At 37.9% G+C, this 26,120-nt stretch overlaps 1 long non-coding RNA gene across 2 annotated transcripts in view; it reads right to left on the bottom strand.

Annotated features, from left to right (window-relative positions):
* LOC135304249 (uncharacterized) overlaps positions 1–26,120 on the bottom strand; it is a 121,453-nt gene that overhangs the window by 61,863 nt on the left and 33,470 nt on the right. The window contains exon 2 of one of the 2 annotated variants that reach the window (XR_010365685.1): positions 15,598–15,668. The exons of the other annotated variant lie outside the window; for it this stretch is intronic. This is a non-coding gene — a long non-coding RNA (uncharacterized LOC135304249). The remainder of the gene's footprint in view (positions 1–15,597; positions 15,669–26,120) is intronic. 2 annotated transcript variants of the gene reach the window in all.

Raw genomic sequence — 26,120 nt, 5'->3', positions numbered from 1 at the left:
ACACGGCTCTTTGGACAGCTCTGGTCTTTACCACAAACACAACTTATTCACCACATATTCCTCTGGGTGTCCTTTATAAAAAACACAACCGTGGTTGTGGTTTAGGTTTTTTTTCCTCCTCACACATTACACGTTGCTCTGGGAGCTTAAAATATTGTTTTCAGCTGAGCAAAAGGAAACGTCAGGGATAATTTTGATAAATGTGAACCATCTCATATTTTCTGTTAACAAGTGCTTTGTGTGTCTAATAACATGCACCTGTGAAGCTGATTTTTCTTTTTCGTGTGACCTCACAGAACTAAAAAGAGACTCTGCCTTCTGCTGGGGCAATAACATTGATGGAAAAACTTAAAAAACACAGATAGAAAAGGCCTCCTAACCCCTCCCACCCTGTGGACCATCCCTCTCCTGGGTTGAGGTTTGTTCTCAGGGTTTTTCTGGTGGAGAACAAACCTGGACCCACAGACAGTGGTGGGATGAGCACGCCAGGGCTCAGCCCAGCTCAGCAATCAGTGCAAAACCTCCAGATCCATACAAGATCAAACACTGGACTCGATGCTGCTCTTGGAGATATTTTCTACCGAAGACTTTAAAGCTGTTCCTCCAGGAACTGAACTCTCTTTACACAAACTAAGAAACCCAATGATTCCTCCTTTCTAACACTGCTACTAGGAGGTGAAAAATGCTACAGAGCAGTGAGAATTTACACTGATCTCATCAGTGTTTGCAGTGCTAAATTTCCAGTGTATTATTCCCTCTACCTTTGATAATGCAAACATTATTGTGAAGTGCAGGAAAATTCACTGCGGTTCCAATGTACTTTGCTTTTCAAAGGGATTTCCCAGGAACAAACTGCACAGATCTTTCCTCCCGAGCTAGCAGACAGTCCTGTTTCCCCACAGGGAGAAGCTGTGGGCTGTTCAAGCCAAAATTTCCCAGGTCTGTTGGTTAAGGATGGCCAGGGAATGGTATATTTTCTTGTTTTGCACAGGTGGTTCTTGTTTGAGTCTGTTCTTCTGGGGATAAAACATTTAAAAAAAATATATAGCCTGATACAGAGAATATCTAATGAAACAAATAAAATATAAAACTTGATTTTCTACAGAACTTCTATTTGATACCTTTGTCACAAGTGAAAGCTTCAAGGTTTCTGTTTTGAAAGGTGTTTCATTTTTTATCATGTAAAGGCTCCTGTGAATCCAGGTAAATAGTAATGACTTTCTTCCAATCACTTGACAACTACAAAAGATGCGAATATCCACTGGCTAATAAGAACTAAAAGGAAAATTGCAGCCTACCTGGTTTCCTGTAAAAAAGATTTTCCTAAGCAGAATCAGTAGATCTTCAAGTGACAAAATATTTTTGCTTTAGATGAGAAAACGTTCTCAGCTTTAAAGAAGTTCTTTAGAAAACTAAACACATATTATATAAATTTTCTCCCACACTGAGCCTAACATTAAAATACTTCACAGTTAAAAGAAATATGTCTTGTACTATATTAATTTGTACAAACTTCAGACTACAATTCAATGTGTCTGTGAAACCTGACTGACTAGAAATTTTCTTTTTAAATTAAATATCTTCTGATCAATTTTTAAAAAATTATTCCATCTCTGCTTCTAAACCCCTCTAAGCAAGCTTGTTTTGTTTTAGAAATGCTCTGTTAGTCAATTATTTAAATTGTAAGGCTGTACAACAGGATATGGTCTGTAGGGACTTGTTATGTATCAATGGGTCATTTATTTATGAAATTTCTGTGCTCCACGCCTGCTAAAATATTGATGTTCTTCCCCTTTGCTCCTTTTTCTGATTTAAGTAAAATGGTAAGTATTGAATTGAATTAATTTAAAGATTAGCCATCATAATGAAGTCTTATTTAATCATTAAGAGGAGCCAAAATGTGGCTGACAGAGTTTAGTTTGGAGCAGGCAGGAATCCTGGGAACAGAGTGAAATTTCTGTAAAGTCTCATTCATTCTGGGGTAAATATTAGATTAATTTTCCTGAGGAAGGGAATGCCAGTGTCACCTGCATCACTCATCCCTGTCCCTCCTGAGGAGGTGACAATATTATTATTTTTTTAAAATAAATTTAAATATTTATTTAATATACAATTATAATTATTAGATACACTAATATATAAAATACATAATAATATGTAATAAAATTAATAATAATATTAATAATATAATCCCTCTTGATTATTATTCACTTGATCTTCACCTTTTAAACAACATCCATGGCTAGCTAAACGTGTTCAGGTAGTTTAGTTTTGCTAAAAATCTTGCAATGTCTAATTCTCTTTAAGTATGTTCCTGAAGCCTACCATTCATTTATGGCAAATTACCACTCATTATCTATTTTGTGATTTGGTGCTGCTCTCTTTTACCAGAGAGCTGCTTTTACAAGATTCTCGTGTTAGTAAAACATTTCCTAGCTGGCACAGTTTTCTAATTTAATTCCTGTTTTTTCCATCCAAACATGAGAAATGAGCCTTGCTGGCCAAGCTGAGTGATTGGTGTGAATGTCTGAGGTGTCATTTTTAAAACAATGAATTATTAGAAGAGCTAATAGGAGCAACCTATGATGATACAGTGTCAAGCAAGGCTATTTGTCCTTCATAATCCCTGCCTTTATGGGTTAAAAATAGTTGTATATTCAAAAGCAATCTGAATTTCAGTGTCTCAGTTGTTGGTATGTCAGTAATTTATCTGGAATAGTCCATACTTTGTCATAATATCCCCAAAAATATTGCAAGTTCATTTAATAGTGTGCTGTGCTTTAGAAAAATGCATAGTTCCATTTCAGGGGAAATGTTACATTCAAAGTTTTCTTGGTGTCCTTGGTATTTTGAAAAAGACAAGAGACTTTGATAATCTAATATTTGGGTGTTTAAAGAGCTTCAGTAATTATACTGATATGAAAAAAATACATAGAAATTTTTATTTTGCATAATAAAACTATAAAAGACCCCACAGTCTCTGGAATAAAATGCAGCCCATGAAATAATAAATTAAAACCTTTATGTATATATTTGATCAGTTTTGAAACATAAGTGCACAGAGAAAATTCTGGTCTGCACTTCCACCAACTCCTAAAAATAGTTTCCAATGAGCAAATGGATCATGAGGCAGCCTCTGGAATCACCACAAAGGAAAGAGTCAAAACCTCCCTGCCTGAGTCAGGGATTGACACCTGACTCTGCATTCTTAGGAAATTTGATTTTCTATTTCAATTTTCTACTTGTAACGCCAGACTTTCACATAAATTTATAACCCAAGGAAGAAAACATCAACCTCAAAATGTGTAAGTAAAATCTGGGACTTATTGTCATCCATGAAATCCTAATTACTGAGCTGTTTACCAGAGATAAAAGCTGGCTGACAATGCAGTGCACCAGCACAGTTTGATCACTAATTGTAATCTATCAGGAGCCATAAAATTACTTCAGAATGCTATTATGGTTTTTAATTCTGAGCTGGGATTTGGAAATCTTAAGATTCTGTTTTAAAAAGACCCCTCTCTATCTTGAAAAAAAATAAGCTTCTGCAAGTGATTAAAGGAAAATGAGGATGGGCTGAAGGACAGAGTGCAGGATGCAGCAGGAAAATGTATAATGTGGGAATATTTCAGAGCTGGCATGAATTCAGGAGCCAATTAAAAAATTTTCTCTGGATATCAGCTGATTTGGTGGGACATCAGTGCAGCAGGTGCCTCACGTGGGGTAAGTGCACCTAAAGCACCTTGTTAGATCTCCAACATCCCTGAGGGAACGAGGGGCAACAAGGTAAAAAATGTCTTTAATATCTACCACAGAGCATCTGCTCCATAACTTCAGTCCAAAATTTACCATTAGAATTATGCAAACAAAGAATGTAAATAATGAGTGGAAAGGGTTATTCCCTAATTCCAAATTACAATGTTCTGGTAGCAGCTCAAAATGAAGCAATTTCTTTGTGCTCCAGCTCTTTCAATGAACATTAAATTCAATTTTAACAATTACAATTCTTATGCCATTGATCAGAGTTTGGACTTTAATGCAAATAGCAATATGGAACATGATGAAAAATTCCAAAGCTGGGTTAGGAAACCAGGCTGGCATTGCATCTTCAGAAAGATGCAGGTCAGGAATGTGGGCACAGTGACAAAATCTGATCACCTGCTTGGTCAGGTCAGTCAGGACCTGCTGGAGTGAATCCATGCAGGAGTGAAGGAATCAGGGATGCTGGAGCCCCTGGAAAATAGATTTATATTCTTTGCAAATACAGAGCTGACTTCAGGCTTTGATTTCTGTGGGGATGGCTGTCCTGTGAAGGTACAGCCAGCAGGGCACCTATCTGTACTAAAACAAGCTGAAATGTCCCAGCTGGAGTGAAACAGCTTCACTTGCTCTGTTGAAGGACCTGAGTGAGTTCATGGAGGAAAAATCCATCCAAGGACACCAAAGAAAGGCACATCCCCTGTGCCCTGGGGAGGGCAAGCTGCTGCCAGCTGGGAACCCTCAGGGAAAGGTTCACTCTGGGATCATCCTGGACATTGTCCTGAGCTTCTAAAGTGCCCTTCCTGCTGGGACATTGTCACCAGCAACAAACCTGCTCTGAAAGAGGGAAATCGAGAATTTTACTGACAATACCCAAACTATTTTAAGCTTTTTAAACTATTTTAAGCTATTTTAAACTATTTTAACCTATTTTAAACTTATTTTTAAGCTATTTTAAAACTATTTTTAACTCTACCTCTGCAAACATTAATTGTGGAGGCAGATAAAAGATATTTCACTGCTACTTTTCCTGGTTTTGCTGTGACTACCAGCCAGCTCACTGACACTCTTCGCTGTGATATTTAGTTTCTCCCTGAATGAACCAGTGTTCTTACATAAAGGGCCACTTTGTTTTCCTGGTCTTCAGGGAAAATCCCTGGCCTTAGATCTCCAAAGAACAAGTATCCACATGACTGCTTATAAAATAGCACAAAAATTGTGTATGTCAGAATCTCCTGTAAAAATATTTTGCCTGTGCCAAGCACTTTAGGCCCAATGTCACAGAAAGTTAAGTTCATTGCAAGAATCCTTCTGATTTGGCAAAGAAAGGCTTTGATCCCAAATTTTACAGACAAGGCACTCTTTGATTTTTGGAGCTCAGTTTCTTACCTTCTACCTGTTCTTTTATAGCCAGTCATATTTGCCCTTTCTTTTATATTCCTTTCTTTATAAATGCAGAAATTTTGCAGGTCGGGCCAATTTTCTCCAGTTGTCTTTTCCTTTACTGATGGAACAATAATAATTTTATAAAATAATTTTTAACTACTTATAGCTCTATAGCTTAGTTAACAATGGTTCAGAAATGAAAATTTCTATTTTGTTCTTTTAAAGCAAATCCAGCCACTGGTGTACAGAAACAACACAAATGCTTTTATATTATTTTCAATAATGCAAGTTATTATTCTGACAATCATCCATCATGTAGTAGGGTTGCTCAAGAAATTTAGGTAAGTAAAAAACAACAAAATAGTGAAAATAATAAAAATTGTTTACAAATATAAAAATTACTTCAGTTCAGACCAATATAATTAGGCTGAAAATACAGCAATATATTTTTGAAACACACCTTTCTTTAATCTGTGCTTCATGAATTTCCTCTCTGCAGTGTCCATTGAATGAAACTTCAAATATTTTTACACAGTGCCCTAAATTTTAAGTCATGGACAACTTTTCATTGGGACTGAAGAAAATAAAATTATTTGAAAAAAGAAATTTCTAGAGCTCACTGATACTGTATTATAACGAATAAATTACTAAAATTCACAATTTACTATGCACTCATTTAAGGTTTTAAGCATATTTCAATTTGCCCATGGGGTTTCAGCACAAATCACTCCAGAATTGTCTCTCCACAACCCAAGTCCATGAAGAGAGTGTTTCAAGTGGCTGATTGTAAATGTCTGTGTGTTGATTCTGTAACATTTTTATAGCAATAACATTGGGCTGGTTTTATGGGAGATGCTTTGTACCTTGGCATCTGAAATGGGGATTGCACAGCACACAGCTATGGAGAGGAGTCCAAACTCTGATTTCTTATTCAGAAACCTGTCACCAGCCCAGATGTCTTCTTGCAAAACCCTCTGACCACCAGAAACAATTCTAAAATCATTGCACACCACTCATTTGCACAGAAATTAAGAACTGATGAGACTCTGGATGAAAAGCCTTTTTCTGACTTTTTTCCCCCCAAACTTTATCAGTTGAATAGGGTTCAAATTCTTTAGTTTTGTTCCCAAAGTTAGATGCTTTTTTTTAATATTATTAGAAAGCCATGCAAGTAAATCCTAGGCAGTAACTCGGGATAAGTGAACCTCATCTCTATTTTTGTGGTTATTTTGGTATTGATGTTGCTGAAATTGAAATGAGAAATCCACCCCACAGTCCTCACAATGATTTAAGAGATGCTCAGGCAGTTTTTACACATTATTATCAGTAGTTATAAAGAGCAGGAGAGGAAATGCTTATTCAAGCTACAAAAACATGAAAGAGAAAAAAAAAAAAAAGAGAACCTCTTTCACGTTGATTTTCCACATTAAAATTCTTTGTCTGTTTCAAATTTAAAAGGGAGTAATAGCTAAAATATGCATGGGGTTCTGTGAGATGCAGAGCAGCAGCGAGTGCTGCAGAGCATCACTGCAGAGCCCTGGTGCTCTTTTCTACACCGAGTTCTCCAGGAGCCCAAATCCCTCAGGCTATTCCAAAAATGTTCCAGCTCCTCAGTGCCATGCCAAGGCAAACCATGCCAAACCCACGTTTCATTCTCTGTTTGCACAAATATTACACCAACCCTTCGAGGACAGAGGTGTGTTTTCTTGGGTGTTTGCACTTTGCTATGTAAATTCTCAACACTCAGCACAGCCAAAAACCTGTTTCCTTCAGCTGAAATTGATAGCACAGTTTTTTTTTTCTTTTTTTCTCTTTTTTTTGGTTTTGTTTTGATTAAAAAATATCCAACAACTTTAGTCATGAAACCCAAGCCTAAATTATTTACATAAGTTGAAGTCTTGATTATTTGCTTGTATGTAGACTGAATTATAGTCAGTATTTTTGATAAATATGAAAGAATTCAAATGAGATAGAACTGGGTAAAATGATATGTCACATTTTCTATAATTAAAATATAGTAAATCTGGAATTTCAGCAAAAACTAATCCAAATTAAGCACTGAAATCAGCTCAGTAACTGTTCCATTAACTGAGTGTTATAGCCAAGACAGATTTTGCTTTTTTGTTAAAGAGTGAATTAATATGATAAATTAAAAGTTTCACCTAGCTATAAGGTAAGCTTTGGAAATGGGCAATTCTAATTTAAAACTAATATTGAAAATGGGACTTCCAAATAAAGCCCTGACAATTTAAAATTTTTTTAGTTGATAAAATAAACAGAGCAGCTCAAACCCTACATGAGGAAAATAAATTGTACACAGGAAATATTAAAGAAATGTGAAATATTAATTTTCAATATTTTTTCATTGAAATATTGACTTCAAAACATTGAATATTTTGTCAGTGCACACAAGAGTGTTTCATCCCAACTGCCTTTGCAGCTGTGTCACAGCACCATTAATACATCTGCCATGGATTACTGCATGGAAGAGAACAGTTTCAAGAGGAATTAAATATGGATACAAGCTTCTGGCTCAAAATGTCCCTAAAGTGCAGATTGCCAGAAGTGTCCCTGGGGACAGGGCAGGAGTGGCTGAGGGCTGCCTCTGCTTTTCCCAATATTCCAGGAGGTGACACAGCCTGGCAGGACCTGTGGTCACCACGCACTGGAGCTCTCAGCAAGGTGACTCTGGAGGATTTCTGTGCCATAGATTTGTTCTTGAGAGAGGGAAGGGACTGAGAACAGCCTTTAATAAAAGGACACAGATGTTTGTGTTTATTGCACCACCTGAGCTAATTAAAATTCTTACCTTTTTAAAAAAAGGAAAAGGCTCCCTGTGGGAATGAGTAGTGGCTTTAAAAAAAATTACAGATGGGATAATGAAAAAAGGACTATTTTCAAAATAAATTATTTGGTGTAGAGTTTTTGAGGAAAAAATGAGTATAGTGACACTGATTCCTGATTTCTCAGCTTTCTTTGTTTGAATCAGGATATGAGGAAATGGGTTTGTCAGACAAGTGCCTGAAGAGCCAAGGGAGACGAGCAGCACCTCGTTTGGGTAAGAGGTTTTGTACTCAACATTTCAGAGGGAAAAGACTGGAAGGAAGGATCTATCCTGGACACCTAAAGGTGGCAACCTTTGGCAGATAAATACTGCCATGGTGTTGCTGCTGTTACATGAATTCTAAAGAAGATGAAAAATCTTGTTGTGTATTTCCCAGATGTTCCTGAGCTTTGCCATATCCACAGGGATTCCTGAGCAACACCCACACGAGAATACCAGTGAAGCTACAAAAATTAATACCTCAGCTGGAGGTGCACCTATCTGACATTCTTTTTATTTCTTTTTATGTTTTATTTTCAAGGACTAAATTCTTTCTGTAGTGAAGTAGTTACTGACTATAGACTGAACAACCCCCTCCCATATTTCATTGAACTGCTCTTGAAACCAAAATGTCAGATAAAAGAAAAAAAAGAGGCTTTAATCTGAATTAGAGTCAAATTCTTTTGCAGAGATAAAAGATTTCTGTTCACAGATAGGTTTATGTTTACCTAACAACTAACAAATATTTTCTAAAGGTCTGAGAATTTTCCATAGCATCTTGATACAATTGAATAGAAGACCCATTTAGACTAATGAGCATTAAGATTAAATCATTTACTCACAGATCAAAGGAGATTTTAATTATGTAAACGAGTTGTTCAGAAACACAAAGTGTTCCATTAAGCTTCACAATTAATACATACAATATTTATGAGTTCAGACTTTTTTCCTTGTTAAAAATTGATTGTTACATCAAAAAAAGTTTCCCTAGATGCACTGATTGAAGGAAAAAATATTTTAAGCCATAAAAGTAGCAGGCATGCACAAGATTTTACTGCCTTTTGCTTTTCCTCCTCCTCCTCATTTTCCCCTTCTCTTTTTTTTGGTGTTGTTGTTGTTGCTCTGAGTGCCTTGTCACCAGATGTTCATTATGTGTACAAAACATTGACTTCCCTAAGTCAGGACTTGCTGCATGGCCCTGCCAAACTGCAGGGCTGTCACTGGGCTCCAAAACCAAAAATGCTCCTAAATCACCCTCACTGAAGGTGCCCACGCTTCCTATTTCTTACAATATGGGACAACAACAACCAATAGCATGGTGCAAAAAGGAGCTGAGGTTTGGTTCACTGGTGAGAATCACAAATTATCTTTTTTTAGAGAACAACTTCAGGTAAAAAATGAAGCATAAAAGGGTCCCATCTTGCTGCTGACAGACATTACAACAGTGCTGCACAGGGTGGATTCTTAAATCACTACATTACTTCTAACAGGCAAGATTAAAATAAATGCAAAGAAAACAAATGATGGAAAGAATGCTGATAAAATATGCAAGCTGGATTAGTTATAGAGTAATTTATTTCTACTAGAAGTTCTACTTAGGAAAGCAAATCAAAAGAATAGAAATTTGCTGACACTAAGTAATCCTGGAAAACACAGAGACTGGTTGTAAGAAAACTGATGACTGCTTAAGAGGGATGAAAAATCCATTCCAATTCTCAAGGCCAGAGGTTTGCATTAGAAAAACTTTCTATGAGATTAGTTTCTAAACTTAAAAACTTCATTAAAAAAAAAAAAAAAAGATGGCAGAATAGTTTTACTTGAGGTGCTGGGACAAAATTCTACCCCTGGCTGCAGAGTAAGCTCCAAGAAATTAAACCAGATCACTGGTGCAAATACACCTGAGACTACAGACTGCTTTCAGTCAGAGCAGCTCAGCCAAGGAGGCAGCTCAGGCTCTGACAAATGTGTAAATTTGACCAGAATAAGTCACTGATGATTCCATGTTAGATTTACAAGGAAGAAGCATAAAATATTTAAATATGTTATGAAATCTGTACCATTGTGTCAGTGAAAAATTCTACATTCTGTCTTAACAGAGCAGCTGAATTTTGTGGGGTTTTTTTATATACGAGGAACTTATCATACTTTAGCTCTTTCACTCCATACCATGATCTTATGATTGATCCTATTTATTTTTGGTTTGTATGCAACTTGATGCTTGTGCCAGAGTTATTCTAATTATAACACAGTCAACAGAATGACAGAAATCTTATGTCCTGAAACTCCATAAATAATTCAATGGAATTCAATAGTTTATGTTCATTGCAATCCTAATGAGTCCACAAACTTAAGGTCAGGTTTCAGGTATTTTCCATACATTTACCTATCCATTGAAATGCAAGTGCATCCCAAAGCAAAATCATTTGCCATGCTCCTAATGCTCCTGCTTTTGGATACAGATGGTGGAGAGAAAAAGTTTAATTCACTACTTATCTATTCCCTGCCTATCAAAATAAGTGTGAATGTAAATGATCCCAATCACTTTCATGCGTGGCACATGAAAACTGAGAAATACGAGTGTTTATATTTCCTTTTGGCAGAGGAAAAAGTCAATTGAAAATAGTATCAGTACCTTCTCATGAGATATTTTTCTTACTCCCAGCACTCTCATTTTCTGTGAAGCCTGGACTCAGTCTGGGCACAAACAACTCCCACCAGGCTGAGCAGGAGAACACTGCAGCACATTCTGCTTCCACAGCAGGGCCAGCGGAGCTCCGAGGTGAGGGAGGCAATGTTCAGTGTCCCAGCCATCCCTGGAGCTGTGGCTCACCCCTGCTCCTCTCAGCCCTTGCAGGAGCCCAGGAGGGGCTGTGCCACCAGGGCAGACCGGGCTCCAGGCTGGACCCAATCCTGCTGATTGAGATTTTCCCAAGGGATTTCAGCTGAGAGTCTCCAAGCCATGATCCCTGTCTGCTCCTGGCAGAGCTGGGTGTGATGCCTTAGGACTTTTTATATTTTTAATCTATTTGTAATCCTGCAGTTCTTTAGTGTGTAACTCTAAACTCCATGCACAGTGTGAGCTGCTGCTTTCCCATTTTGGGCAGACACAACAATTCCTCTCCAGACCTGGCAATCCAGGACACCTCACTGCTCAGGCCCTGAGAGATGGAAACAAAACTGATTTTGGAGGGAACAAAGCTGGGGTAAATGACTTCATCACCTGAAGCTGTAATTGGAAGATTAACCCCCAATATGCAAATGGACCAAACTTATTAAAATGTGAAAAGCAATTACCTGTTGTCCATTTTTGGGTGTAGCCCCTAGGCTTCCTCTGCCCTAAATGTACCTAAAGGCCCTTCAATAAATATAACTGCTTTTATTCCCTTAATTTCTTCTGGCCTCTGTGTTTAGGTTTAGCCCCAAAAGGCATCAAATGCACCTTCAGCACTTAAGTGCTCTGGTTTGGGTGTGCAGGTTTACTCAGACACAAAATTGACATTTCCCAACAGCTTTGAGGACATTGACTCCAGTTCAGCCAAAGGAGTTAAACATCTCAGCCCAGAAGAGAAGACAAGAGCAGAGGCAGGCTTTGAGTTGGATGGAGCCATTTAAGTGATCTGGATTTTTGTGTGTGTGACAGCAGAAAGGAGCTGGAACAGGAAGGTCAGGTGGATGAGATCCTAAGGGGCTTCTCCAGTGCCTCAGGGCTGCCTAATGTACCAAAGAGCCAGGACAAAATGTGCCATCAGTGCAGCCTCGTGGGCTGGAGATGTCACCTTTGAAGTGCTGATATTCAAAACACACACTCTGCAGCACTGTTCTTCTGGGCCACCAAGAATTAAGAACAAGCAGCTTCCAAAGTTGTTGTGAAGTCTTTTCTCCTTCTTATAGATTTGATAAAAAACAACTAGAAAATGTCTGTCTTTCGAAAATATAATTTCCTGTTTTTCTGGGAAGGGGGTGAGTTTTTAGAGCAATATCCACTCCAGTAGTAAATGCATGGAGAGCACTGGTTATACACTCGTGTCACTGTATTTCTATAAAGTTATGTCTTCCTCCAACCAAGAAATCACCTGAAAACTTAAGCCCCAAATCTGTTTTGGAAATTTCTTATTTTTAATATCTGTAATTTACATATCCAAGTTAAGTGGCAGAAGGAAGCAGAGCTTAGAGCAAGAAATAAGGTGATGGAGCCTCTGACACTGCAAGGGTTTCAGCTCTGTATTGTTCAGAGCTTTCCCCTGTCCACTCCTAAGAGACTCCAAAAGAGAGCACTCATCATTTTATTAGAAAATTATTCCCTAGCATAGCAGCTGACAGCCACAAAAAGAAAAAAAAAGTTTAATTTTTTCTTAAGTTTTAGCCCATTTGTCCAGAAGAAACTCAATGCCATCCCAGCTGCTTGCTCTTTTAATTTGTGTATATACACTTTCCTTACATTATGTCGTGTGTTTAGTCTAACCAGACAAAAATGGTGAATGTTATATATTTGTTTTTAGTGTACTCTTTAATGAATTTTTTTTTCTTCTTCTTCAGAGTGCAAAGACAAGTAGGAGGATAAGAAATTAAATAACATGAAAAAAAATTCAGAATATATTTATATGCCTTAATTCAAAGTGCTTTTATAGCAAAGATACTATTAAAAAAATACACATAGTAAAAGCGAAATCCAACTGAGCTTCCATCTGAGGCAAATTGAAGAATTCAGGTCCTTCCTTAACCCTTCTACAGCAGTTTGAAGATGAAAGAAAACCCATTTTATCCACCAAAATACAAGTTATACAGGGGGACTTTAAATGACCTGAGCTAAAAAGAGAAAAAGAGAAAAAGCTACTATGTAGTTTTCAAAAATCGCAGCTGTTCAAACAAGAATTGAACGTTAATGCATTTGTAACCTGCCAGATTACTGAATTTAAAAGTTTTAGTCCCATTTATTCAGTGTTCCTTTCTGTGGGATTAGAGTAGTAATGATATTTTTATGTCATTTGCTGCTCCCTAGTGGAGATAAAAAATAATTTCAAGGTTAAAAAGAACAAGGAGGTAGAAAGAGATCAATTATTTGTAAAGTTTGAGCTGTGAGGAAATCTGAGTTACTGAGAGGAGTCTGTGCTGCAGTGTCAGGGGCCCTCAGTTCTGGGGTGCAATAACCCCAAGGTTGAGGTTTGATCCCTGTAGGGATCATTCACTTAAGAGCTGGAATCAATCCTTGTGGGCCCCTTCCAAGCCAGAATATTCTGTGATTCTGTGATATCTCATACAGCACACCCCTGCAGAGTCAGGCAGTGCTTTTTTTGAATATAAATGTAAAGTTCATAATGGAATTAGTGAGAGTGATGCTTGCGTATCAAAACCCCAAATTTGGCTCCTGTTCTGCTTCTGCTGATGAAATACACTTTAAAATCTAGACATTTAATAACCCTAAAAGCCTGTAGTGCAAAATGAAAAATCACTGTACAAAAAGAAGAAACTTTTTTGCTTAACCTGCACAACTTTGTAGATGTGAATATTCCTGTGCTAACCCAGAGCTTTCTGTTTGTTTGTTATTGCCTCTCCCATGAAATTGATTCCCTAATTTCCTTGAGTGCAGAGAAGGGCTCGTCTGCTTTCTCTAATCACAGAGGAAAAAGCAATAAATTATATTCAAGCAGAATGCATTTGCAGTATCTTCATGCAGTTGGTGCAGCACGTGCATTTCCAGCTGATTCTCCCATTAAAATCACAGCAGTGTGGCCAAGTCACCTTATTCTCAAATGTTATCATTTGCACAGGTTTTGCTTCTGGAGGGGCACCCAAAAGGTCTCACAGCACAATGTGAATTCTCCAACCTCAGCTGGACTGTGAGACACCTCCCAGAGAGCCCCTGCTACTCAGGATTTGCTTTGAAGATCTCAAGGATGACTCCCACACTTCCAGGAATTCTTCTATTTTAAATAGCACTTGGACCACTTAATTTTCAGCTAACTCCAAAATCAAATCAAATTTTCAATAGAAAACTGACTTGAAAAGTTTGGAGTTGACTAGAAAGGCTGCTCTGAACATTTCTTTTAGGAGTCAGGGACTTAAATATGTGTTTGGCAGCTGAGCTGCAGGGAGACGTGGGGCTGAGTCACCTTTGAGTCCTGCTCACAGTTACCTCAAACATATTCACCATTTCCACCTCCAAAACTTTCTGTGCTGGGGAAGAAATTAGTTAGGAACCTCTGACAGGCAAAGGGTGAACTGTGAATTTTGGTTAAGAATTGCTCATCTGAACAGGAAGAGCATGGCCAAGAACAACCCCATTTTGGATTCTCCACTATTTCCCCCTGGTATTAATCTTAGAACAAGTAATTACATATTTAAGTACTTGCAAGTTTAAAACTTCATCTCATTTCCCATTTGTACAAAGCAATTTGTGGGGGTTTCTCTGCAGGTTTGTACAGACACAACATCTTCAAGATCTACCCTGTTTATTGGACTCTTCAGCAATTTTTAGAAATTGTTGCCCTGTGCAGTCAAACAGAATTCAATACCTTATTTATAGCACACATTTGATTCGTTGCTTTGTAGTTGTTTCTCCATTGGCAGTTTCAGTAATTACTGGAGTGCTCTGCAGAGCAAGAGTAAGGAATTAAGCTTACTGTGAGTACAGATAAGAATTCAGTGAAATAAAAAAAGTAGTTGGAATAAACAGGGAAAAGGTTAAAAAAAATAAACCCATAAACTGGAAGAAGAGGTTTGTGTAAAACTTGCTAAAAAAGCCAAGAAAATATTAAATTTACCAGTACTGAAACTTCAGTATCATCCACATAAAAGTTTGATTTGGAAGAGTGGAAACTGGCTGATTTGTAATATTAGATGTTCATTTCCCTTTCAGTAATGAACTTGCTAAATGTATGACAGAGGGCACCAAAGGCACCTGCAGAAACCAGAGCCATGGCCACACTGCTGCTTCCTAGAGCAGAGCTTGTCTGCAACTGATAATGTTTACATCTCCTCTATTATTACCTACTATTGTTAAATTTTATCAGATTATTATTTCTCATTTGCTATATAGACCTAATGCTTTAATTTGGCTTTTCAATTTATCAAAGCTTCTTCAAAAACAAACAGCATTAACACTGATTTTACTCTTTTCTGTCAAACTGACTTTTATTTGCAGTATCACCCCTTCCAACTTGACTCCCAAAGAGCCACAATTATTACAAGTGGCAGGTGTTCACCCATGTGGGTCCTCCTGATAGCAAAGAAACAACACTCATAAAATTGTATTTTGTGGCCACTAAAGCAGTATCAATATTAAGCAGACAAGGAGAAAAAAACAGTGTCCATTCTTGCTGAAAGCACTGCCCAACATGGCTCTGCAGCATTCCCTTCAATAATGTTATCTGTTCCACTCAAGGCTCAGAGAGGAACAAAGCAGCTTTTTTTTCTGCTCCTATCCCCTTTTTGGAGGGCAGAAGAGGTGAATTCCATGTGCCTTTTGAGTGTGTCAAAGTTTTTCATGTAGAATTGCCAGTTCTCTGTTTTTAAAGGTTTCCTGACTCAGTGGGGTTTTCACAGTGTTTAAACAGATAAAAATTCATCTTGAGATTAACAATCACATCTTAGGAAGGGCACGAGACAACAAATGATCAGTGGAAACTCACCTTGGCCTTTGGGTGCTATCATCAACCTCTCAAGCATTTCTGCAAATCTGAATGCTTCAAAAAAGCCAAATCTATCAGAAAAAAACAAAAAACTCTTGGAAAAAAACCCTCTTGCTTTTGGAAATAAAGTTTACTGATTTTAGATGTATGATCTCTCAGTCTAGATCCCATCTTTGCTGCTTGAATTGCAAGATGAAAATAATATGAAATATGAATATGACAATCCTTGGTCTAACCACTAAATGGCACAGAGAGATGCACTCAGCTACCATGGGCAGCACGCAGCATCACCTCCTAATGAAAAATGGAACTCAAATTTTGGGTTGAGGACATAAATTTTCTCCCAATTTTCTACTTCTGATCTCTCAGCAGCTATGCAAGTACAATATCTGTCAGTACCAGCCTTACTTACACCATAACATACTAGAAAATTCAAGACCAGCCTATGCACCCTGCCTGCACTGAAGAGCGTGGAATGAAATGTGCAGGACAGTAGAAGGTAAACATAGGTTTTTATTGATTTCTTCTACAGTTTTGAATAGTTTTTCTTAAGTGTATAAATTTTAATTTAAAATGCAAATTTGTAGCCATATAATTGACTAAAATATAGTGGAATTAGTACTGTTAGCAGTGATTTATTTCATGTCACCGAGAGAAAAATCATAAAAACTAACATGACACAGAAGAAAAAATTCCTATTAGTTAAAAGCTTTGTAGCATAGCAAACAATTCCTACTGATGAGTAAAAAAGGAGTTGTTACATATACTGAATATATCTTAAATGATAAGCAATTAAAAATTGACAAGAGTGCTCTAATGGAATGATAATGGCTATCAAGGGTAATATCCAGCCAGAGAATAAGCAACTGAGCTAATAGATCAATTAAACCTACAAGAAAATTTGTGCCCACTTTGTCACAGTGGCTGTTCCAAGAGCTGATGCTCTACACAGAACAATCTCCCACAGCCAAGGGACAAACCGGATTTTTAACAGCTCTTGTCTCAGAAATTCAAAGATAAGGAAAAAATGGAGAAAACGAGTGTTCAACTAGGTGAAGAGAATATTTGTAGGAAATATAAAAATTTGTCTTTGAGCCACTGGGATTCAAAATTCCTATAAGAAAAAATGGGTTTTTATAATTTTCTTTCTTTGTTTTCCCTATGGGTGAACCTGAATATTCTCAGAAAGCCCAGGATACGTTTGAACTAAAGAGAAGATTGAAACCCTTGGTTCCCCCACTCGAGAAGCCTCCACCTACATGGCAGCCTCGCTGTTAAGCAGCTGAAGCAAACAGATCCACCAGTGTTTTATTTATTTAGTGCATTGCCAGCGCGCGGGCTGCACTTTATCACGGTGACGGCTGAATCCATCATCCCCTACCTGCAGCTATAATAGGAGCGCTCTCAAATCAACAAGTCTTTCCTTCAGAGTAACTGAACTGTAAATTGTCCTTGACCAGTCAGACAAACAAAAACAACCTTCCCTGTTAATCTGCCGAAGACAAACAGCTCGGTGTCTCCCCTCCTGCCAAGAAGGATGTTGGTGGCAGGGGTGCTTTATGTGCCACATCCCTCACGCGGGGCCATTCCGCCCCCGGGTTCACGAGCTCGGTGAGGGATGGACAAAAAGATGCAATCCGACCTCTAAAAATGTAAATAATCATTTTGTTTCTTGGGCCGTGGTTTTAATGGAAATGAGGTTTCCTGGATTGTTAGGATATATTAAAGAAATAGAAGTTTTTCTGCTGGATAGAGAGAACTTCCAATACCACAGGCATGACATCTCGATACTCTTATGTCAAACACAGGAAAATTTTTGCTCTTGTGCATGATCAGGAAACCAATTTCATAAAACACAGTTAGAAAATTAACAAATTATGCCTAGGCTTCACTATTCTGAATTTCTAGTTTATACATATGTCTATAAAAGACTGGAAGTATTTTTTATTTAGATTATTTTCTGTGTTTCTTGTGGCAGCAACTGAGTGCGAATATTTTCTCTCTCCTCATCGCTCTTTGTAACTGACTTTTTAAGGTGTTTTACCAAAAAAAGCATTCCTGAAAGGCTCCATTAAAGAAATGCTGACACATTATGTTACAGTATGTTACAGTATCTTGGGTTCTATCAGTCACATTTCATTACTTTTACATAACATGGCTCTATTGATGCAACCTGATGTGACATGTCACACTGCAGTGTCAGCGACAAACTTCGGCTAAAAAGTTTTCCTCCTCAAAACCTCTGTCTTGACAAAACACAGATGGGATTACTACATATATTCCTTTACTTATCACCACAAATAAATAATTTAAATTAAGACTAACACCATGCCTGTGTGTTAAGGTATCATTCCCTGCCACATTTGTGCACACTATGTGCAAAGTGGGTAATTGTTGGAGTGTTTTCCTACTGGCACATCTTTATTCAGAACATCCAGAGGTGCCTGGGTCAACAGCTTCCTATTTATTCAAATTTATATTGACTAGCTTCAGAAGGCAAAGCTGACAAAATGATTAATTAGACTTTATAACTCATTGGCAGCCTGCAGTTTAATGGAATTAGCAGAGCTTAAGTTCATCTTTAAATACCATGACGGTTTTAATTTTAAAAACGTCAAATTACATTTTTCAGTCAGCACCAAATACAAGATGACTTATTCCAAACTTAAGGGAAACCCAAAAAGGCTAAACAGACACCATTTCTAATATTGGATTTTTATGACAATTTAAATCTTTGAGGAACAGACTATGCTACTAATGCTATTACATTAAAAATATGTATATTATGTTATGTATGTGATAGTATACAAGTCTATTTCTGGTGATTAATAAATATTCTCAAAGGTCTCTGAAAGTTCTCAATTTTTTTCAACAAAGCAGTGGATCTCCAGGACACAAGCTGCTGGAATTCTAGATAGCCTTGCTGATGTGCCAAAATTAAAGTCATAGAGGAGCACTTTTAGCACCTGCCTGTACTGCATCGATCTGGAAGTAAAGCATGGCACTATTTTTAAAGAGTTTTTCACTTTTCAAGGCAAAGTTAGAAACTTCCAATTAATACACGCACAGCACACCTCCTTTTATGCTTCTAAAAAGTATTTTAAATGGTGTGGTTACCACTTGGCTTGGTACCAAATTAAGTGTAAAAAATGTGCAGTTTTTGGAGTAAGCAGATACTTCCCAAAATCTGCATCTCAGTACAAATGAAATTCTTGTCAGTTTTTGCAACAGTGAACAAATGCACACGAAGTTCAGAACATCCAAAGCCCGTAATACAAGCTCAGTTTTATAACAGAAAAGTGTCATTTTTATGGACTGCAACACAAACCTCACTGTATTTCAGATACTTTGAATTAGAAAAGAAAATAAAATGCACATGGAACACCTTTTATGAAGCCAGAAATATATCGACAACATGGAAATTGGCTTCCAAGAAACTGCAAGGCATTAGAGAAGCATTAAAAATATAAAGCTAGTGTATAAATATGCTGGAAATTCAGGGAAGGGGTGCATATATATTCCCATAATGTGTAACAAAAAACTATCCTAACTTCTCTGGGTGTAGCTGTGTTTGCCATGAGACAGGAATTACAGTGATTCCAGGAACTGGCAGGGAAATGGTTTCCAATGGAAAATGATACACTAACTTCTGAACGGTGTGACACTGAATTTTTGTTTACACTCCCTTTCCAGCTATGAGAATCGAGGTTCCTCTGAACCTGCAGAATATTGGGAACAGACCTGGTTTGATGTGCTGCCCAAGAGGAAACTGCAGACCCACAGAGCTGCAGTTTCAGGGGGTTGCTCCAGACAATGCATTTTTCTGCAACATTGGTGGAATTCCCTCTTCATTCCAGGAACTAGACAGAATTTTCTTCACAATGGAGTGGCAGTAGCAGACTGTGATGGCAGGGAAACAGAAAATGTCTATGTCCACCTATGGGTTCTCATAAGCAATGGTGACACGTGGATAAGGAAAACAGATCCCTGGAAATGAAATGAAATGAAATGCAGCAGAAGTTTGCAGGTTGGGTTTTGATCATGGGCATGCCAAGTCAAGAGGTAACAGAGAAATAAAGCACTGCCTGTTAGCAGTGCAATATCTGAGTATGTGTTTTATAGAAAATGCCACCAGACAGGGCTGATGGTCCTTCAGGAAGAGGCAATTTTCCACTTAAATGCATGTGAATATTAACGTGGGTAGTGCTGTGCAAATGAAGAAGGCAATCTATGAGGGACTTAGAGCAGGCACTCTGAATGAGATTCAAAAGAGCCAATTCAGCATACAGGGGATACATGGCTGATCATGGAGCCATAATGAATAACAATATCCCTTTGATGTTAATTAGTTGCACTTGATAAGGCAATGCTAGAGAGGCTTTACAGCAGTGGAAAAGGAAAATCAGAAGGAGAAGGAAAATCAGACCCTCAAAAAGCTTTCAGCATGCTAAAAACGATAAGGATTTTTTAAAAAGCAAACCAAAGCAGGAGCTCCTAATACACTGCATCATCCAACCTCCAGAGAAAGAGGAAAGACTTCATAAAAAGCAGAAACAGAAATATCAAAGGTACAATTTTGTCAGAAAGGTCTACATTTCTTTTTCTTTTCCATACTACTGTAATACTACTTTTTGCCTCTTTTATAATCCATTTTTTACTTCCCCAAAGCCCATGGGGCTCAAACAGAGTTACCCAGGCCAGCAAATTGTCACCATCCAAACACTGAACTTGCTCCCTGCTCCTGGATCTTCTTCCTTTGCTGTTTGTGAGTCCAGCCAGACACCAAAGTGTTCAAAGCTGAGTATTCCTGCTTTGGTGTGAGGCTCAAAAACCCCGAATCCATTCAAAATTCAGGATTTCAATCACTGTTAAGCTCTTGTCCTGAGGACAGGAAAAGCAGGGGGCTCTGACTTGCCCCTACACCTTGGAAAACAAGAAATGCTGCTGCTTCCCTGCCTTGGCAATCCCATGGGAGAGCCAACTCAGGGTCAGCAGGGCAGGAAAGGAGGAGTACACATGTGGAAAAGCAATGGAAGAACAAAGGAATTAGCCATCCCATAAGTAATCCTAAAATCAGATCAGCAAAGTATTTCACTGAATGAGCTCTATAAAATGTCCAAAACTCTACTAAACTACAATTTCTTTGTATTATAGAAAAAGTCTTCAGTTTGGGTAATTTTGTGAGTAAATCAGTTTACAAAACAAGCCAAAATGATCCTAAATATCAAATACAAATTAAAATTATGGTAGGAAAATCCCATGTTCTTACTATTAAATGTTGAACTTCTGATATCTCAACACATTTGCAGTGATTGTGTTTGCAGCATTAGTTCGATCAAAAAAATAAGAAAGCAACCTTATGCACTTCTTATTAAAAAACCCAACCCCCTCCAAAAAACAGATCATACTTTGATTTAGGTTCTTATCAGCTGATAGCCTTAACTTCATGGCTATGTAAGAAGATGGAGGGAATGATTTATTGTTGACTGTCATTCTTTCTGGAGATGAATAATCTTCTTCCTCAGTATTAAAGTGGCTTTCAGGCAAATCAATCAACCATAGATCATGTCATGAGACTGTCTGCTGATGTTAATAAAGCATTTGGTAATAAGGAGCTTTATGTGTTGTATTTATAGACACAGAAATGCTATAATATCCTCTTTAAAAAGGGGACAATTTGCCCGTGGCATTGTTTAAAAATGAAGTTTAACACACAAGTTTCTTACTTCTCCAACATATTTTATGTGCAGGAGTGCAACAGTTTGCCAGGAATGCTGTCTCAAATAAAGGGATCAAGTGAGGGAGAAAAAAGTCAACTGCAGGTGCAGCCTGAGTAATGACCATCATGTAAATTACTATGGTATTTCACTTTTATTTATAATTAACATTCCTGTATTTCCCAGTCCTCCTCCATAACCAAAAGATTGCCTTTTAGGTTATAAGGAAGAGAGGGATTGATGTGGAACAGCATATATGTGGAGGCTTCCTTTAAACCTGCCTCTTCTCCATTGTATATATCATTAAATGACAAGATAATGGATTGTCAGGACTGCAGAACACACAACATTGCCCCCTGGAACTCCAACACAAGCACAGAGTAATTTCCAGGTCAGGTACGCTCAGGAGTGGGTAATTTAAATTATCTATGAATTCTTTCAAGCTACTGAAAATTCATTACCTCCATATCTCCAATAATAAGGGAAAATGACATTTACTGCAGAATTTAAATATTTAGGGGAATGACTGAGTGATGACTTATGGTCATCAAATACAGTTTTGTAATTGAACAATGAAAGAAGAAAGAATTAGAAGTACATCAAGAGGCTTCTGGGAAATAGGGAAAGTGAATTCTTTCTAAATCCTAAAATTTTGACTTAAGCTGTTTGCATGTGTCAATTGTTGAGCTCAGCAAGCTGATATTCATGATATGGACATTCATTTCCATTATCACTTTTGAATAGAGGTTGACTACTAAGGAATAGCTTGAATAAATAGCATTAAATAAATGGTTAAGTAGGATTCCTCAGGTGCAAAGGAGTCCTCAGAATTTCTGAGTGTCATGACCATGTTTGTATAATATTGCAGACATTTTCCTGATTGAGCAGAGACTTTCCCTGTGGGAGTGAAAAAACCAAAGCCAGGAACACTGACACCACAAAGAGAGATGGATAAGGGACAGCTAAAGCAGCAACCACTCTGGGAAGCTCTTTGTAGTGCAAAAAATTCAGTTTTGAACCACAGACATTAGAAATTCAGATACTTGGAGAATTCAGAAGTTCTTTGCAGAGGCATTGAAATGGGCAAATGAAGTGGTCTGGGGAACTGTGAGTTTTGTGCTCACAAGGAAACAATAATTGGTAATTCAATGATTAAGGGAGTACAGTGAAAGAACTAGGAAGAGATGATGGATCACTGATCAGTTTGGTTGGATTTGGAAAAACTATGGAGAGAGCAGTCATAGAACCATGGAATTGTTAAGGCTGGAAAAGACTTTTCAGATCAGCAATTGCAGCCATCAACCCAGCCCCACCCTGAGCTCACCCTGCAAGCATTGTGGGGGAAGAGTCAGACCCCTGACATTTCCTTGTCTAAGAAAAATTATTGCAGTGAAATATTTAAATTCTAATTCATGTGGGGTTTTTTCTCTTTTCTTTCCCATTTTCCTGCAAGCTGTTGCAGTGGCCAGGGTTTAGCAGCCTCCAGTGTGGACTCAGTGGAAGAAGCCAGCTAGATTGGTTACCTGGTTATGCTGTGGAGTTATTTCCTTCCCTGATGGCACTGAATTAGATTGCTGGAGTACAACCTTTACAATCTGTCACTTCTCCAGATCTTTTAAGTGCCGTTGATATCATCCTAGAAATTTCAATCACTAGAGTAGGAATAGCTCTGGAAATTATTGATGTCTATAATAAGGTAATATGTCACGGCAACAATGTCATTTTTTGTATGGATTCCAGCTGGTGTAGATATTAAAGGAAATGAAATGGGAGATAAAGCAGTCAAAAAAGCTTTGCAAAATAATTCAGAAGTCATTGAGAAAGAGAATTCGGTCAGTCAACAAACAAAAAGGCAAAGCCAAACAACTAATTCTGGCAGCTGAAGGTTAAAAAAGGATAAGGCAATTTACAACAGTAGAATATTCTACTTCTGTGCCCAGCTACCAAACCCCACAGAAATGGCAATAAAACTGTGCCCAAGAACCAAATCTGTGAGCAGAAAAATTACATCCAGGTGCTGCAAAGCCTTTTCTTGTCTGTCCCTACCAGAACATCCTCACCCAAAACTGCTCCAATGTAAACTCATCCTAACAGACAGCACATTGTTCAGAAGAGTGCAGCATTTCACTCACCATTTAGAAAACCTCTGATTTGTCCACGTGGTCATGTTCTCTTGTTTGAATAATTTGTATTAAACCCAAATAGAAAAGATCCAAGAGGAATGAAAAATCAAGTGTTACCTTACAGCTTGCAATTTCTGGGGCTAAAACGATCTATTAAGTCATCCTTCCATATTTTTTCAGCTGAAGTATAAGTAAAATATTAATACCACGTAGTTTACAATATATGCTTTCTTCAATGATAGTATTTATCTATCTGTGAAGTGGGATATTAGGCTCATCTAAAGACACCTTTGCAGTAATAGACAGAAAAATTGAACACCCTTACCTAAAGACACACTCCCAAATTAATGCTCTGACAGTGAAACTCAGGGTGCACAGACACACACAGCAACCTCAATATAGGTAGAAAGTAGATTTTTGGAAAAGACAGTTTGGAAGAGTCATGGTCAAAGCACATTCCTCTTTTCCATTGAAGAAACAGCATATTTAAGACAGAGAGACAGTGTTTGGGGATAATATCAGCATGAGAAAGTTTGCTTTTATTTTAATGGTACTGAGAAAATTTTCTTTAATTTTTACAGTCAGGTCGTGGGAGCTGACACCTGCCCATGCCAATGCATCACTTTCAATGCCCTTATGCCAACACCAAAGACTTTCCATCATGGAAATTTTATTAAACCTTTGATCATCAGCTCTGGCCTCTTTCCTGTCTCTACCATGACCACAATTTCCTATACACAAGGACAAGAAGGGGACCTAGGAAAAAAAGTGGAAAAATCCTTATGACTTATAAAACATGGAGATGGAGAGCTGGGTACTGTGTAAATCACCTTTTTAAAAATAGATACATGTTTTAACAGCAGTTCAAACATTAAAAGGAAAAAATTAAAAAGTAAAAGGAAGGGAAAAAGAGAAGTTGAAAATATTTTACTGCCCTCCAGTGGGGAAATGTGAGATGGACAAGAACTGACAGAGTTCAGGGAGTAAATGTTTTATTTCTTAATCTCTCATCAAATCTCCCAAAATATTGCAGATATTAGAAATTTAAATGCTCAAGAGAAGATAATACATGTATGCTTCAAAAACAGAACAAGTATGTAAACGTATCAACCTCACTGACCTTCTGCAAATCTTTCTGTCCCTCCCCCAGTCCAGGCAATGAATTCCTAGAACTGAGATATTTATATTCTTAGAATTCTAATTACAGGATATTAAATTTTAGCATGATCATGAGAAATTTAACCAGTCTTAGTGTGGGGGCTTTAATTTTTTTTTTTAATAAGTGAATAGATGGGAGGCTTAAAAACATCTTTTGATTTAACATGAAAGGCTGAAAACAATGAACTGTGATAATGTCAATTAACTGAATCAGTACATCCAACATCAAAGCATCCCCATCACCATCTCCAAGAACACCCATATTGTATTCTCATGCCAATGCTCAGCCAGAAGGGTCCAGGGAATGGTTTTTATAAATGGTTAATAATCAAAATATAGCCTGATCTTAGGAAATACCTTCTATGAATCACTTTTGACACAGTATCTTTTGGACAACCGTTAACATTTTTTTTATATTTACCCTCCAACAACTAAAATTCATCCACAGTAATTCTTCATTAGATCTAGGTCACTGCAAAGTAGCCATTCTCTTAATGAATTTACATCAAGTTGTTTTGGGTCTTGTCTGAAAATCAGAGATACTTTTCAATGCTCCTCAAGAAGCAAAATCAAACAACACCCATCGTGCCTCCCCCAGAATCCCTAAATCCTGCAATATTTCACTGCAAGGGTGGGTGTGGGATGCTGTGGGACATGAGGGTGACCCCCAGCAGGGCAGATCTCAAAGATCCCAGTGAGGTGAAGTGCAGGAACACAGCTCTGCTGGAAACCACCCTGATCCCAGAATGTTAATTCCTGCAGAGCATCTGAAGCACCATCAGATGAAGCCAGTGAGGGTTTCCAGAGGCTCAATAAACCAGCACAGACTGAATGGTCCCTTGGTGCTGCTGCAGCTTCTGCAGGGCCTGACACACAAAGTCAGCCTGGAACTGCCCTGGGCTGCCCAGAAACACAGAAAACACAAATATCTGAGACTGTCTTGCATAAAACCTGTCAGCTCTGCTGTTTATTAATTCCTCACTCAGCTGTGCAAAAACATCTATAATATCACTTTCAGCCCTGGCTGTGAAATGGCCAGGGGAAACAAGTGTTCACTTTTCTGGGGATGAGCACTCTTCCTTCCCTCGGAATGCTCCGGTGCCCCTGCTCCAGGGGAAATTCCACTACTGCTCTCCTTCTGTTGAGACATATGACTGCAAACATGCTCTTCTCACAAGCACATAAATGTTTCCTCTCAATCACAGCAAACTATGTCTGTCAGCTGCTCATTTCCTCGCAGTACTTCATTGTATGTTTTGTATTGAATTGTATTTTCTGCCATGAAATTTTCTTGCCTTACTTGAAATGGAAAAAAAAAAACCCAAAACAACCAAACAAAACTAAAACACTGAAAAAGCCAAGAAAAAGCACTGAGGTGTTTGATTACTATGGTATATGATTTCTGTGAGGAGCTGAATTTACAAATTGCTGAATATCTGTGCTGAGGAGCTCAGCAACTCTTAGGACGTACCTGTGAATAATTGACAAAATCAGTTCTGAGCCTAAACTCCTCTTCTGAAGCTCT

The sequence above is a fragment of the Passer domesticus genome, chromosome 7 (genome assembly GCF_036417665.1).
Source record: "Passer domesticus isolate bPasDom1 chromosome 7, bPasDom1.hap1, whole genome shotgun sequence".
NCBI classification, from domain to species: domain Eukaryota; kingdom Metazoa; phylum Chordata; class Aves; order Passeriformes; family Passeridae; genus Passer; species Passer domesticus.
The sequence above is the reverse complement of the archived record's forward strand: the minus strand, read 5'-3'. Positions and strand labels throughout refer to the sequence as shown.